We start from the raw sequence: 18,792 nt of genomic DNA, 5'->3' as shown, positions 1-18,792 counted from the left end.
GATACGAAGCCATTGTTTAATGTTGTCTTATGTGCAAGTGCAAAATGTGTGGTTAATGTCTTACAAGCAGTATGGATAGTTTTGATTGTGGCTCTCTCTCAACATAAAGAGAATACTTCACAAACAAGAACATATTAAAAATGCTCGGAAGGATGTTGATACAATAACTGACGAATTACTTAATACAGCAAACAACGTTGCAATAGAATTAAACATAGAAATGTTATTCATCTTGCTCACAAGCATACATGGGAACTTTCCATTGAAAAATGAAAACGAATATTGGTGCCGTTCGTAATTTGTATCATCTCGATTTTTTCATATCATGGCTTGATTTTCTATTTATATTTTTTAAACATTTTATTTCGTAGTATAAATCCCTAATATATGGCAGATTACCAATTAAGTGTCCCCTTCTTATGGGACATAATAAATCTACAGAGTTATCTAATTCGACAAAACTTGTCTAAATATTACTTCTATAGAGAAAATTTTTATGTAATGCAATCGTTCCAGAATGATTCAGTAGAGACGTTATTCGCAAAATAATAAAAATAGTGATTTTTGAATTTTATCCGTAATTCGATAAATTTGGAAAAAGTAAAATTGTTATTTTCACATTGCCAGGGCAGACTTTCTTGGAGATTGAAACAACAATATTGTGACCCGTGTTAACTTTATAACTGCGCCTACCTTAACTTTTACCGAAAAATGGATCATCTCTGTTTTTATTTTCTATTCATTGTGAAGTATATAAATAGAGAGCATTGTAACTCTATTTCTACATTTTCTTTTAAATTTAAATAACTCTATACTTTTTAAACTAAAACTGGAACTAATAGTAGCACTATCACTGAAGGTTGCAACATGGCATCCGAAATGTCAACCACTTTTTCTAGTTTTAGTTTAATTAACACGGGCCATGAAAGCTTTCATACTTACAACAATGTTACCGCACCATCAAAACTCGGTTAGTTAGTTTTTGGTATAAAGATATGTGGTATTTATGTCATGCTACTATTTATGCCATCATGCATCTATTTATCTGGTCATCAACTTAGCAGTGGGGATTCTTGTGCTTATATATTCTCCTTACAAATAAAAGTCTAACTCAATTGCTGTATCATTTTTTCTTGTATTGTATGTCCTTGTAATAATCCTAGAATGTAAAGTAAACTGGATTTACACATGTCCGCCTCATCATTGTCATTTTTGCTGTTGTACCAACCACAAGTTATTATTCAAAACTCTAGTTAATAATTTTAACAAGTATCTTTTACATTCATTATAACATATTACGACAAAGAGAAAAGTAATAACATAAGAATAATAATGATGTTTAACAATACTCGATATGATTCCGGACATCCCTTAATATCATTTCGGATATTCTTTAATATCATACCGTACACATGTCAACATAACTCTAACATACCTTAATATTATCCCAATCATCCCTCAATATCCATCAATACTATTTCAGTCATATCTTAGCGCAGTCCGAAAGATGACAAGTTCTTGTATCGAACGTCTATTCCAGTATTAAAATCAACCTAATATTCATGAGACCTTATACGATTAAGAAATTATTAATGTAAATTGCCATTAGATATAAGGAATAATGTTATCGTACACGATGTTGAAACACAACAATTGTGAATTGGTTATTTCTAGTACACAGTACGGAGACAGTAGCATTGGCGGTTCTATTTTTAGCTACACCAGAAAAGATCATGTTTGAACTGTTATTTATGTATCTGAACAATGCGATAATTATGATATGCTTGATTATCAACCACAAGGAAATAGGGATTATGATACCTTGCATTGGAATTGAGCGACTGCTTGAAGCCTTCAGGGTAGATAAATGGAATGTTGTTTAGATGTGATTAGATGTGATTCAAACTCTGACTTAACGTGTTTCGGTACTACTACAAATAAAATTATGGACAATCTTAATTATAGATATTATTCTAGCCTCCATACGTATTTCACAGCTGCTAGCTGTACAATTGAGGAATACACGAATTCTTTAATCTCTTAATTCAAAAGTACTTGTCCTTGGTATTTCGATTTCCTCGGATTTAAAATCCGGGTGTTGACAGTTTGGTAGTGCTATCAACTTATTAAAACTGGAACATGGTAGGCTATGAATATATACATACAAAAGAAAATTTTTCAGAGGTGCCTGGCGGTTAGCTACGCACGAGACATTCTTCGTAATATCACAACTTTAAACGCAATTTGTATTGACAAGATTAATTCTTCACGAAGTCTTGTTTTTATTGACGTCGTCGGAAAAGCTATGCGATCTACTACACATCATGGACATTTATCTACAAAGTATACTGGTAGACCTTAATCAACATACTTCCACCCAGAGGATGACTGTGCTTTTCAAAAACTTTCCTCACGTTTCTCTAACTCTTTGTAGCTGAAGAGCACTGCAAGAAAAAGAACCATTAAAATACGGTTGTTGCTAGACCATTTAAGAAGCAGTTACCTACTGAGGCTATCGACAAGGGGAGACTTATCCCCACTTTTGATGACCACGTGACAATTCTTATAAGAAGCAAGTACGTTAATTTACTCCCTGACAAAATGAAAAACGTAGAGAATGAGGACTATAGAATTTAGGTTTTGTCCACTAAGATCCATTTAAAAGTCCTTTGGATCTATATCGCTGTAATTCGATAGATCTTATTGTTTGTTACGATGGTTTGGTTTTTCACAAACTCACATCTAAGTTACAGGTACGATCTATAAGTTCTCAATGCAGGCATGGGAGTTTTATTCAACTGAACCTACATGTTTAGGAGGTGGTGTTGGTACTATATTAAAACTATAATTTAAAGGAACTTTGCACGGCGACATTTATAAGACTTTATTCGACACCTTTATTCGATGCAAAACGGATTACATATTCTTTACAAAGAATTACCTATCTTACAGTATTCCGAGAGTCATGCAATATGATGTACATAATAACTTATATTAACGGCTTTTTGCGTAACCTATTCTGGCTTGTAATAGAGTCTTTTCTCATGACCTTAAAATTTGACTTTCTGAACTCTTAGAGATAAAAAGGAAGGAAAATTGCCACTATTAAACTCACCACCAGCTATGATGTTAATTACAATTAGCGAGGTTTTACTTTCTATACTGACACTAGACAATCTGTGTTAGCAATGAGCAGAGTAATAATCGCGTTGTAATCCAAAGAATTGGGGTATTCTGGTTACACGCAGAGAACACAATGCACCGAGTTTTATAATCACATCCTCTTTAGGTAGGTACTCATATCGACTCAATTCAATAAATCACTCGCCGAAAGTTCTTAAATTGGTGGGCTACAATCTCAAGTTGTCACTTATCAAGGAATTGTTAAAATATCTTTCAGCACAAGCAGCTCAGTTCTTTGTATTATTTTGCACATTTACAGATCTTCTACGGAACACTACAAGGTAAGCAAAGCATCAGTGTGAGATGAAGCTTGGTGATTCCCCCGTTTGCTGAATTATCGTGCAAGACGAAACAGTAAAACACATCATGTCTGACGCTTTCTGTTCTACTTCACAATGAGGGCTCTCGGTGAGCAATGGTGTACTACAGGTTGTATCACGAACACAACTCTGACAGACATTCTAGTCTTTGGGAATCATCATAAAAGAAACAAAGTTCATCAAGAACCATCACGAAAACTAAAAAATCAAAGAAAAAAAAATTACATTGATTCCGTAAGTAAAAACGAATGTATTTCTATCGTGGATATTTATATTCATAATGTACAGAAAGGTTAATCTCGAGAAGGAAATATAGTAAGTGATTGAGTAACAATTTTTACGACTCAAGTTTCTCTACTGCGAACCGGAAACTGTAAAGATGTTAAATTCATTGTAGGTTTTTTAATTCGAATTTTATTTTCTGGGTCAAGTTTAAAAGCGTCAACTATACAAAAATATTGTAAAAAATGTACATTTAAATTAACTTAAACTCAATGATTTATTTTAACGAGGAGTTCTTATTTATTTTGATCATCAATTCCATTGTCAATCATTCCGATACGATTATAATGATTTGTTATTATTGCGATTATTAGCGTGCAGGGTCGACCGTGTTCCTTTATTTAACGCAAACGGCTATTTGACCATCGACGCAGATGCTTATCTGGTGGACGTCTACATGTAAATTAAGCTCGCGAAAATAACGAATTCTGCCCTTAATAATAGTGAAGAACCAATCATTTATAGATTAAGGCATACAGATACATATGGAATTATGTGGAATAATAGCTACGAGAAGAGGTAAAAAAGTCAGCGAACGGGGAATAATCGGTTTTTTCCTTCCTCTCCACCGCCAATTATACCTTACGCGATCGTATTAAAGGACAATTCATTACTTTAGCCACGTAAGGTTAATGAAAAACAATTTAATTATTAGTAATTTAGATGTATAATTACGTTTCCTTTGTACGTATTATGATTTAATGTCGAGGATGTTGTAAAAATAACATCGTATTTAATAATATTTTATGTTTATGTAAATAGGTACTTTGTAAGCTAATTACAATTTTTTTTTCACTCTTTTCTTAGAAATATTGATGGAATAGTACCTATATACGAATGTGTAAATACATGATAAAAAACAAGCCAATCTTAATTTACTAAAGAAACATTGTATACATATAAAGTCGATGTTTCCGCAACTGTGTTTCTTACCATATCTGCCGTTCCGTTCCCTTGGGTCTCATCTGAAAAGTGACACCCAGCAGGCAATTTTTGCGCATACCACCATTTCCAAGCGAAGCTACAAGCACACGACAAGCACTGCACAGCAATTAAACAGTTGTAGCCCATGTACAACATTAATAATGCAGCCGAAGGGTTCACTTGGCGTATTTCTCTATGTAGAATGCTAATTGCTCCATCATGTGCCGTGTCGTTGTTTCAAGAAAGGTAGAAAACGTAATAGATGCACGAAGAAGAAAAAAGAAGAAATCCTAGGAAGTATAAGAAAAAAAGTTTCGTCGACGATCGCACACATTGTTCGTAACGGTTCGAGATAAGTATAATAATTGCAAATTGATTAAAATGCATTCGGGGAACGAGCGGTATTAGGATTTAGTTGGTGTTTTTCGCCGGCCCATTGCTGTAGCGTATGAATTATTGAACGATCAGAGTCGATATAGGCTTATCTCTCTGATTAAGTGTGGATACCGCGGCGATCCAGCGATAATATTTATTAATTATTTATACCTCGTCGACGAAATTAATTCGCGATTTGCGACCGACGGTAAGCTAGACGCATTGCGACGCCACGAGGCGCGCCGATTATTCGCCGGTAATTAAATTTAAATGGTAAATTATGTCCAAGGCGACTTCCGCAAAAGGACTTTGGGTTTACGGTTACGCAAACGACGGGCAGATAGAAAGTAGCCGCCGTCGCGACGTAAGGTGCGTGACAACACCAAAGGCCGTAAAACGAAATAATGTATTTCTGGTCGTGACTTTTACACCATCACTCAAAGACCCCTCAACATCTTTACCCTCTCCATTTTCTTTCTCATTGAATATTTATAAAAGAAATTGCTCGTTTATTTTCAAAGTTGCCAGACATTTCCTTTGAAAATATATAAATAATATTTACGATCATTTTTAAAAATAATCAATTTTCATTCAAATTGAGATAATTATATAGATGCATCTAAAAAGTTATATAACATTTTCATAAATAAGTTTTTATGGTGAATGAAAGAGGCGATTTTACGTGTTGATCCTCAATTTTTTAAACGACACCTTTCTGGATTGAATTTCGCCGACACCTCTTTTTCGTGGTGTTACAATCAATTTCGCTATTTAATTTTTTTGCATGGTAAATCGTTTTTCGCTATTGGGGCTCATTTGATTTGGGGCATCGTGTCGTATCGATTATCGCGTGACGCTTTTTGCGGATTAAAGACGGTTAGATTAGAATTGCAGATTTCTTTTCTCCTTTCATGTTCTCTTTTATTAAAACTTTTTCTTTTTTTGTGCATTATACCAAACTTTATATACCTAATTTACTTTTGATATACGTATTATGAAAGAAATATATACCTGTCCTTTTTTAATCTTCTCTCCATAATGTCTCAAACATGCTCTATAGGCGAAAGATTAGGAGATCGAAATGATCAAGGTAAGAAATTGACATTATTCTCTGCAACTTGGCCCATAGAACGTTTTGCAATATGAAATCGGGCATTATCGTAGAAAAATGGGTCTTCCAACTTCTGAAGAAATGGAAGAATACAGGGTCATCTATATATCGCTGTATCTACATATTATAATGGATATACCTAACGAGACCTATTATGTCATAGCATCTCACGCCATAATCCCCACAATTGCGACACCTCCACGTCTGTGCCTGACACTCATACTGCCATCATGCATCCCCAAACAGAATTAGAATTCATTAATGAACACCACACTATGCCGTTTTAAGTTCCAGTACAGTTGCATCCAAACGATTGTTGTCGGTATCGAACTGTTGATGGTATCATAAGATATGGCCGATATGATTGCAAGCCAAAAGCTCTGATTCTGTGGTAAACCGTTCGAAGAGTTTCAGAACGTCTTTCATTTGCTACTGGAGAATCGGTTTTTTGTTGCCAAACGCTAAAGATAGCGATTCTGTACCACATTAATACTAATAACAGCGCATTATGGTTTAGGACCACCCTAAAACAAAGTAGAAAAGTGTGAAGATCGATACCGCTAAGAGAGAGAGAGATGAAGAAGAGAGAGAGTAGGGAGTTTGAAGGACGGTTAAGGGCATTAATTTAGTCAGAGTTGAGTTAGAGAGCCGAATGTGTGAGGCGTTGGAAGTTATTTCGTTTGTTATAAATTGGTGGCTTGTAGTTTACTGAGAATATTGTTAATAAAGTGATATCTAACAAAAGCAACAGCAATAAAGAACTAAACAACATCTCGCAAAACATACTCCTGTTAAAATTGTTAGAAAAATCTGAAGAAACTCTTCGATAAACTTTTGTTCATATCGTATTTTGTTGGAAATATATGGCCATTTATGCCTTTTGAAAATAAAAGGGAACAATTAGCTTTAGAATATGATCAGCTCTAATTCAACGGATAGAGTGTGTTGTAACTTTGGCTAAAGCTTAGGTATCTTGTAAAGCTGCCTACGAATGATGCAAAATTTTGTCTCCTTTTGCATAAGTGCGAAAACATTATCACCAAACCCCGAAACACGACCTTAAATGCTGTCGTATCTTGTCCAGATATTCGTATCTTGCCCTACGGTTAAGAGACGAAGATCTGATAATGAAAAAACGATTGAAACTAGCAATTGTAAGTAAATGTGGGGGCAAAATAAAACCGAACTTTCGGTAAAAAAATAAGATTCTGGGTGGGACGGTATGATGATGATTGGAGAGATGGAGGCGTCAATCAATAAAGATGCAATAAGGGCGATAAAGTGGGCAATGCCACAATGATCAGGCTAATGCCGTAAAATACCACCAAAAGCTATGGTATAGATAACTGAATAGGAACTTAAAAATCTGCTGAAAGATTGCCGAATTAAGACTGGAAGGTTCTGTAAATGAACGTGTTGTTTCCGTTGCCTGTTCTATTGATATAGCCAGGTGAACTACGAAGGATAAGACTGGAAAGTTGGAAAATTTGCTTCAAATTAGCGGAGTTGGATCATATAAAAATCATCTGTACCCTAGACCTGACTAAGTAACCCTAAATGCTTTATTTGCGACGGCACGGAAGGACCAATAAAGCTCCGTGATCTGGAAGCTTCGGATCTTTATGGTACTAGGTAACTTCCTATTAAAAAAGATATGTAAAAGCTCCACTTCCGCAGAGTTTGACCTTACCACGATACCAATGCTGGTCAACGCCTTGTTTCTAAGCAATCCTCAAGTATCACTACTAACTGTAACAAATTCTGTTGACATGGACGTTGTCCTCATATAGTTCATATAGTTCATAGAAGAAGATCTGAATAATTTAGTGAAAACTATGAAAAACAAGAAAGCACCAGGAGTTGACAGGTTCCTCTTGAAAATGTACAGGGCTTATTTGCAAAAAGAAAGAAAAATCCATTTAGTGAGAGGCAAAACAAAAAATATTATCATATTCCAATTTAAATGAAACCAATTGTGATTCCAATTGCTCAATAAAGATGCTATTGCTCAATGAAAGTGTTTTATATAAACAACCAACGACTTATTTTTGAGCTCCTAATTTAATCTGAACCCAAATCTGCTCATAAGTTACCTCAAGAAAAACCCATTTACTCTTACCGCATCAATGTTGATAACCATGTCTCAGAAATGCGTGAAAACATCGATTCTATTCAAGTCCAGCAATAGGTTAACCTCACCGATTTTTGGTAAAAGCGAGCGAACGTTCAAATGCGACACGATTAATTCCTTATTACTCATAAATCCATGTTACACGACCCAGGTTGCGTAAGTACATCCTCCAGTGCATGCAAGTAAAATAAGGATACGAAATCAACAAATTAAATTAATATCAAAAACCAAAACAATAAAAGAGATACAAAGATAAACTTAATTATTTATTATACTTCCTACCCTCTTCTCCCTTTCCTTCTCGTTACCTTTCTCCCCAACCCTATTACTCACCATCTTGTCAAGATCATCTAGGTCTCTGATTTCAACAATTTTATTGCTATTCAGAATGTTTCATTAATGAAACGCAAGAATTAATTTCGTTGGCCCGATAATCAAGAATGCTAAAGCTACCCTATGAGCTTTCAGTAGAAGACTTTAATGCAATGTTCCAGGTAATGCAACTGTATACTGATTTGAGGTATAATCATTTTCAGAAGTTCGTCTAATGACGTAATGACATCTAACAGCAGTCAGTTTCGTTGATCATTTGGTCCACCAAGTCACACATCCTTAACAAATTTTTTCCAAGATAAAGAATTTCATACCTATGTTGTCATATTCTACCGTGATCTGTTGCATTCCAAGGGCGGTATTAAGTAATAACTGATCGTTGTTGCGTTTTACTAGAATTTTTTAATCAATTATGCATATCATAAAATGCTGAGGGTTATTGACGACGTGTCTATTATATCCTTTACTTCTATTGTATGTTACCTACTTGGTTGTTATTGTTATGAACGGATTCGTAGTGATTCAAAAGTCAAAACATAAATAGTCTCGTTGAATTTGAATGGTAATTGGCACTTTGCATTGCGTGTGCCGGTAACGGAACGATTTTCCTTTCGGTCGAGAGTCCAACAGTAACCAGCAGCACAGCCAATCGGTACTTATATTTATGCGTACACGTAGCAAACTTATCGAGCTTTCGCGGTGTCGTCCTTTCGTAGCATAATACGTAGGAGATCCGTTCGCATTCGAAAGCCTAAGCCCCATTGTCGGCCTCCTACTTGCGCTGACGAGACTCTCTCATACATAATTCATTCGGAGACCGACCCGAACTACACACGCCGTATTCTCTTTCTGCTGGGATCTTCCTCTCTCTAAGCACCGTATCATACAAATTACCCAACTAGAAACTGATTTATCTCGACTAGCTACGAAAGCTAACAGAGATCGCTCTTTCCCTCTTCCAATTCCTGTTCCTTGCCGTTTTCAAAGTCTTATTGTCAAAGGGTCTATTTTCAAGAATCTGTTTTTAAAGTACAATTTCTTTCTATTCTATGTTAACTTTAAACAAACGGTTTTCTTTAGAATAACGAATAGAGATACACAATTTTATATGCTGTTCGATATTGCTTATGTATGGATTTCAAAATAAATATTGACTTAGTTCCCTGGCATCGACCATCAAACCTTTAAACAAAGACCGTTTTTTAGAATAATTAATGAGCACAAGATTACTCAACTTGAAATCACCTGTAGATGCAAACAGTACAAGAAGGCAGCTTGCTATACGGTTAATTTATATTCGCTGTGGCTAATCATCAGGAAGCGAGATAACGTTCCACGTTTCAAGGACAATTTGGTTCCGATTAGCGCACGGTTTGACTCAATTAGTAGAGGAGATATTTTAATGAGGGTCGAGAGCCCGTCTGAGGATAAAACCGATAACACGTCCACAGTGTGCTGTGTGTGAGAAAACCAAGCGACGACGGGAATTGCTACTGCTGTACGGCAAACAAGAACAAATGGTCGATACTATTTATAAACTCCGCACAGATTTCTTCTCGTTTCGATCTTAGCGAAAATTAGCGCTCCGCGCATTACCCACAGACCGTAATATCCCCGTTTGTACGCATCATTTAACCTAAGATGTTGGCGGAACCGCGGGGTTGAGTTGGGAGTACAAGTATTTTAACTGTGTTACCGTGGGAATAACATCATGTAAATAACATTGACGTTTTTTAATAAGTATAAATGGTACCTACTTAATTAAAGTTGTATAAACATATGGGTATTAATGTCTGTAGATAATTCCTATCAAGAGCAATCTTCTAACTAACAAAAAATAAGAAAGGAATAAATTGAAATAATAAAACGCAGGATATACCAAACTTAATAGACCACAGAGCAATGAGGGATATATGAAGTAAGAATAAAGTACTGATAAGCATATGTAATCTTCACTAAATTAATTAAATCTAAATTTGCATGAACGGAATTACATGAGTGATTATTTGAGCATTTAATACAAGAACTTCATGTTATGTTGTCTCTTATCTTCTCATGACAGTTTTACTATACTGTATAGAAAGAAATAATGGTTGTATAAGAAGAAGTTACATGTAATTGTAGTTTCACTACTGATAGCAGTTTTTAAAATAATGACATTATTCCTTTAATTTCTGATTTTTGTTTAAATAATTTTGTATACTTAAATTCACAAACGTATTATTATGTTTTTATTAACGTTTTTACACTGTTAGTTTGAAATAGATTATCTGAACTGCTCTTTTTTCATACATCATACTCACGTTTATCAACTTATGTTGACATCGTATCATTATGCTCCATATAATATATGTATTTGCATCTATAGCTACATTCACAGCAGTTACTCCACAGCGGGTCTTTTATAGCCTCACTAGGTATTGGATTGTCTTACATATGTTAAACGGGACAGCCACAAACAATATGACTTACTGCGGTTTTTCGGTTTGATTAATGTAGCGTTTGCTTACTAAAAAACGTATTGCAGAAATCAAAATATGAGGTGGAATAAATCAACTTGGATATTGCTTTATTAGCTTTTTGCCACTTGCACCAATCTCAGCTTCTAACGGACAGTACTGATCGTTTGTAGAGCTATATGTGATAAGAAGGCTACGCGTAACACCAAATTAAACAATTCCGTGTAGTATAATTTATATGGACTTAGAGCAAAGTGCGTCAACACACAGGCTTTTGTAGCTTACTGGGTATCACATTGATCCCAGTTGAAAGTGTGTCTTCATGGCTACCATCCTGAGTAAACAAATATATCTAAGGGCGACAGATTCATCATTTTCTTCATGACAACCGTGAAGATCGATATCATGGCTCCAATTATCAACAGGCAAGCCAATTGTGTTATTTCGCAGGACACTGAATAATAGATCTATGGGCGAAATAGGTCTAATTGCAGCTATGTAAATTGTAATCACATAGTAGCGCTCAGATTCAGTCCTCATGTTCTTCCAACTACCCTTTGACATTTGACGAAGGCGATAGTCGTTTTCCCTATTTTATGTCATCGAAGTCAATAGTTTGACGGTTATTATTCCAACGATTGTAAATTAAAAAAATGTAAAGAAGCAGCATACTTGACGAAGGCTAAAATGTTTTATAATTTATTAGAACATAATGTTTACTATTATAAATTTATGGTTTACATCTCTGAAATTTAACGAAAAGAAATCTTTCTATTTAAAAATAAATATGCTTTTTTCATGGGTTATAAATACGCACGTGCTTCCCATCTAAGGTTGCAATATCCTCCGTTATTTTCATCGGTATAAAAGTACGAGTAAGGCGTCCTCTCCAGATGGGATCGGAAGCTTCGCAGATTTATTTTGTTGAAGCTTTGCACTCGTGCTGCTAAAGTTGCTGTCGATTGATCAAATGAAATAAAACGTTTATGCCTTTTTAGAAAAAATTAAACTATCCTGTGGTGTGTCCATTTCAAGTGATCTAATAGAGTAGATATACGTAATTCCTTACATCATTACCAAAACTAATAGTTTTAGATTTTTTGTCTTTAAACCAAATACGATATATAATATTTCATGTTTATAAACATTTAACTAAAGACTAAGATTTATTATTATTAACTAAGACTAATTAGTATGCGAAATAGGCCCTAAAACTCCTAAAACTTTGATAAATGTTTAAATTGACGAATTTCACTTATTAGTCCCAGAAGAAGGAATTTAATATCAGACTGAATTTTCTGGGAATAAGATAATTGGGTTCTTTAGAAAATAAAATATTTCAATATTTTCAGTGTAATAAAGTGATTTAATTAAAAACAAATAAGTGTTAAACAAAACGTAATAATAGTAGTGTAATAATGAGAGTTCTGAACCGGAAGTTGCTGCCCATGCTTCCCTATGACGTGACACTCCAATGTTATAAGTATAGGGACCGTTGCCAACCTAAACCTGGGGAAAAAAATTAGGTTGGTATTGGAAAAGTAACTAGAAAAATTTTAAAAATTCGCGCCACATAGTGGTGGGTAGCGAAACCAGATAGTGAGTAGGCCACCTCACTATCTGGCGATGTGTAGCAAAACTAGAAGGGTGTAGGTGGGTGGTGGAACCAACCGCAAGAGATCTGCCCCGCGGAAAAGTTGGGCCACCTCACTATCTGGCGGTGTGTAGCAAAACTAGAAGGATGTGGGTGGGTAGTAGAACCAATCCCAATAGTTCTGCCCGCGGAAAAGTGGCGCCACCTCACTATCTGGCGGTGTGCTGCAAAACTAGAAGGATGTATGAACTTTATCTGATGAACGATAGATGACGCTGTGTTATTTTTAAATGGGTTAACCACTCACTTTTCAGAGGGACAAAACTTTTGGGTTTAGTTCAACTACTCACCGCTGGGTTAATCGAGCGGTTAACCGGGGAGCAACTTACGGTCGAGAATTCTCATTATTACACAACTAATAATTAATATAAGAACGGTTCGGGACCAGCACAAGAGCAATAAGAACGCCAAACGTAAAACTTCCATACATTTTCAAGAAACTTTAACCAGCACGCAGTATCTCTAGAACACCAGAATGACTGGCTCTACTGCGATCAGTAACTTTCTACCCGTGGGATCCGTGGAACTTGGCTTTGCTCTCTTATAGGGTATCACCCATAACATCATAATGTTATCCGTTTGCAAGGTAAATAATAAATGTTCCAAGTAGAACTGGAAATCGTTGCTGGATACACCCAACGGCAATCACACAATTCTTAAGTTGATTCAAGAACTTAAGTCACCAAAACTCTCATTAATATGATATCTTTGCTAAAGCATCGCCGCAATTGCTTACCTCCGTTTGGAAAACAAAAGGCTTCTCAGATCCAGGCGGTGTAATTGAATGTTTTTACTAATCAGTTTGTAGGGTTATAATTATTACTTCGTTGTGCTTGGCTGTGTTTGTATCATTCTATTGATATTGAGTGTAAGCGATGCGATATCTTTTGGAGTTATTCTGGATCCTAGGAAGTCGATGGTGTTGGACCCGGTAGGAACATAGCAGTTTTGCATTGGACATAATGACATCTTCAAGGAAAACATACTCTAGTATCAGTCCTTAAAATATTAATGAATCATTTTCTAATCCGAATAACATGATGGTGGCAAAGATCTTTGGTCGTCTGACAATGAGATTTCTTAAGGTTTCTTAATAAGTTGGGGTTCATAGGATTTAGACTCTCGAAATAATTATGCCACATTATATACTTGACCAATTTATTAGGTCATCAGCTGTCGGCCGGTTGTCCGTTTTTAAGGATTTTTCCACATAGTCTTCGGCTGTATTACCATGGCAGTGACGTCATGTGGTTTATCTATTCGGTTTTGGGAGATTTTGTCATTACAGCCTGGAAGGATTCGTCAAACAGGGTAATAATGTAATCAAAAGTTGACATGCACAGTATGACAAAATTATGTCTGTTGGTACGAGCATTATTTTGCAGTTTTGTAAATGATGTCAATTTAGCAATGTTATTTAATAATGTGTGAAAGTTGAGAGTAGACCGCAATTACGCTTCTTCTAATTTTTGAGCAAACATTCATAATAAAGTGGGATTATGACGGTTGATATCAGATATAATGATGGTTGATGGAGAGGAAATGTATTGGCCGAAAGACAAATTCATATTTTTCCTGGTCATACTAACAATTGCAGTAATCGTTTTACCCAAAATTATTTCTTATTATTTTATTACGTGGAGCAAGTTTTGAAATCGAACAAAAGATATGCAATTAATTGGATGCCATAAGCCTTTATCGTCGTGGTCTTCAACGATTGTTACTTCTTTTTGTATAAACATGTATTATTTTTAATACATGAATTATTTTTATATAAAATTCTTTAAACATTGTCAATAGTTCATTTGTGAACACCAAATATGTAACATTGAAAGAGGAAAAGTATAAGTTGATATGAGTTTTGGTTTGAGCAGCTTTTAAATAAACATGTTGTATACCTTATATATTGTATATAACAAGTAAATATTCTTTATATAATTATGTGGAATATAAAGTTACTAAAGTCATAAATGGTTATAATAACTCCTACAAGTTGTATACAAAATTAATTAAATAGATACTCTTGGAAAGTACTTATAACTCTTATTCCACCTTATCCTAAATCTTAATAATTTAAGAGACAAATTAATAATGCTTCTGGTGGTATAGCTAACAACTAACCATTTAAGATGCATTATCCTAGTCTGTTTTAGGAGTGTTTGTTCGTGATGGAAGGTAGTTAAATGCAAAAGGAGCTTGAAATAGAAGACGGTGCTCCCGCATAACTGCACGCCACGCGCTCATAGAGAACATAATAAAACGACAAAACAGCACCACCACCGTTCGCGAGACGTTTTAATCCGTCATCAGTGTACTGAATGCCCTTTGCGACCTTTTGCGCGAATGCAGATACATGACGACGCCGGCGCAATAAGAAGCAACTACCGAACCGCAAGTATGCATTTACGGTAAAGAGATATAATAAAACTGGGGACTCCAAAGAGGCTCGTCTTCAAAGGCAACCTTAATGGGGGCCGGCGTTACACATGTCCGCGAGATAATGAGCCGTATTATGACGGTGCCAGCGTCATCTATAACGGGGGGCACCGGTGGGCGGAAGGGAGGCAGTCCAAACAACTGGATCGTGACTTACCGACTGGACCCCGCCATCGATCATACCTAATAGATTGCCCCTCGTTGCCTGTTATTTCACATTTAATAGTCCGCGATGGTCATCCATTATAAGATAGACATCTTTAACCCTAAACCAAAAGATATCTATCTATAATAGTAAATCTAAACCTTTTTTGTAACCATTTTTGTTTCACCCTCACAAGTTTTAACGAAACTATACTTCTAAAAATAAATCCATTTGCAATTTTATCCAATAGTTATCTATTTTTATCTTTTTTTTATGCTCACATTTTTGAATTGACTGTACATGGAAAGACCGTTTTAGATGGGCTCGTGTTCCTACACCCACGCGATTAAAAAGAGTTGTTTGATTTATGACCAGGACTAAGTAGCAGGCACAGCACCCACGCGAAAAAGAGATCATATGAAATGGTTCAAATAAACTTTGCGCGCGACACAACGCGTAGTATTTTATGACCGCCGCGGGATCGAAGGGCGAAAAATTAACCTCCCACAGGTGAGACTCTAACCTGAAATGACAAAAAACAAATAGAAAGAACATGAGCATTTCTCAAAGAAACATATCTTCTTTCTCCGTAAATAAAATAACATTCAATTTCTTTTTCGAGATATACTTTATGTTGTGGTCTTGTTATACGGTATTATTCGGCTTCCTATTTTATTAGTTTTAAAAAATACGATAACACGATTATAGTTTGTTGGAAATAAAGTGTTTGTTATAATGATACAGAATTTTATAATAAAGTAACTTAAACGATATTGTTTTATATCTACATAAGTACCTAATACCTATATAGGAAATTAACTAGTTTCGAACCTTCAATAGATAACTCAAGCTTGTACGAAGTCAGCTTGCATCAAGATTACATTGAGACTGTGCTATATCTCTATCGGTTCGGCATCAATGCTGTATCAAGGAAAGTATCAAGAAGGAATCTTCAAGTCAAAATTACATAAAAAACAATCCATACATCGTTATTAAATCTTAAAAATATAAAGTCTTTGAAGTCTGCATCAAATCTTCATTATTTCTGCAGACTTGATAAATGTATTAAACCTCCAACAAATCTCTGTGATTTAAATTTGTATCATTCCCGTAACAAGTCAGTAAGATTTGATAAGTCTGTATCAAGAGAACTTCGTATAAAGTCTACGTTGTGCAGATATGTCAGCATCAGTATCGACTTTGTGTCATAGATTGATACATTGATTAAGTCTACGTTAACTCTTTGTCAAGCAAGTCTGCAGCAAGATTTCATTAAATATTCTTCGGATCTTCATCAGTACTGTATTTTGGAGTGTAGATGCATTATGAGTCCATCAAGACTACTATCAACCTCTATAATAGCACTACCAAGCATCCAACCAAGTATCCAGCAAACTTGCACCGAGATAATTCCATATCTGAATACATCCGTATTAGTTTATCTTGTTATCAAGATAAGTCGGTACAAAGTCTTGTCTCTATCAGGATGGAAGGGGTATCTTTAAAAAATCTGCATTAATACTGCATCAAGGAGTGCGGAGATTTCTTTACTTCAACCTAGGTAAACAATGTAGACAAAGGCGAAATACTGGAAATATGGATGGTTGACTATGAAGATAAAGTGGTATAGAACCTGAACGTGGCGAAGAGCTTTTGCCAACTCATCATACAACAGCGAACAATTACAATGGTATTAGCATTATTATTTATTTCTCCTAATATATCTGTACATATTGAAAAAACGCTATTAGTGTCTAGCTGTATGGTGAGATGGTACTACTTGTGTTATTTAAAAAAAGTTATTCTGATGTAGCCACGGAAAATTTCAAAGATAATTCCAGAGAAGCTGTTTTATTGGAATTGTATCAGTATATAAACTTGATTGATCCCCATTAATCAATATACGTTGATGATTTAAAGCATTTGAGGATAATATTGAATAGAAAAAGATTACCTGAGTTAATGTGTTGGCCAAGCAACAAATTTACGATGGGTTATAGACTGTGATCTGTACTGGTGAAAGCTTTGTGCCTAATTATTAATAAGTCAGAATAATGCTCAGACTTTCCAGACTACAATGTGGAAACCACTTGGGGAGTGGTATTTCATTTTTTTAGTATTTATTATCATTATTATTATTATACCAATTTTTTTTTTGTCTGTATGTCAACTGTAAAATATTCCTACGATTGTGGGTGCGTAAAATGACAATTATGAACTATTAAAAGACTATATTATTACTTACAACTTTGTTATAAAGAATGTAATAAACATAAATAGACAGTATGAAATATTAACTTCAACATAATTCAAATTACAATAGTTATACGTTAAAATGACCGAACGAAGAATTCAAAACTGGACACTTTGACGGTAGAATGCATTCACTTTCAACACTGTTGTATTTTCTTACAAATCCTGCCTTACAGACGCATCCTTTAAAACACTTTAGATCACATCCTTCATCGGTTAAGTTGTCACAAGATATTTGGCACTCTTGATTACACTCCTTGTATACTTGTGCATGGTCGCATTTTTGAATGTAATCGCAGTCTGCTTCTGCTATACACTGGGTACTATCAATTGCCAAACGTACGAACCCTTCTTTACAATAGCATCCGGGGTAACATTGTGCATCACATACGCCTAAGTCGTCACTATGGCGATTGCAGTAGGTCGAACACGGACTGCCACATTCCAGATAGGTTTGGTTTACACCACAGTTTTCTTGGAAAGAATTCCGAAAAATTCCTGCTGCGGCTGTAATGTAGATTACAAAGAGGTTAAAGCATTATTAAATTAAGAAAAGTTGTTATAAACCATTTAATTTAATTGGGCTTACCACATTCTATTCGAATAGAAACCGTTAAAAATGCAATGGAAATAAATAGTTTGTAAAAATTAAACATTTTTGATTTTGTCTTGGTACAAGAAAATTGTATGTTTCTAGTCTGGTGCTTTAGCACGATTAATCATTGACGGTTAAAGGGTTCCCTTTTATACAGTTGGCTATCGTTTAAAAAATTTCAATTTTGTCAATAATTTTCAATTTTAGATTGATGATAAATTTAGCTTTAATTTAAAATTTGCAGTTGTTCGATAAAGAGCCGATATGAATAGTCTTATATTATCAAATATTCCAGCTATTTTAAACTTTTATGATTTATGGAATTGCTATATCCCGATTTAAATAGTTATTATTCATTCACGATTGCCGGACGTGTAAACATTATCAACATTCTTTAAATATTCTTTTTATATTTATATATTATTTTAGTTTCCGGGACCTTAACATTTTATTAAAATTAAAATGTCTTGTTTTAATATATGTTTTCATTAGATTGTATAATGTGCAGCGACATTTTCTCAACTGAAGCTGTGATTTCTTCGGGAAAGATGTTTTTTCGGGTTAACAACCACTGAAGTCAAAAATTGCTTG

Source organism: Onthophagus taurus, chromosome 1 (assembly GCF_036711975.1).
Source record: "Onthophagus taurus isolate NC chromosome 1, IU_Otau_3.0, whole genome shotgun sequence".
In the NCBI taxonomy this organism is placed as follows: Eukaryota; Metazoa; Arthropoda; class Insecta; order Coleoptera; family Scarabaeidae; genus Onthophagus; species Onthophagus taurus.
The sequence above is the reverse complement of the archived record's forward strand: the minus strand, read 5'-3'. Positions refer to the sequence as shown.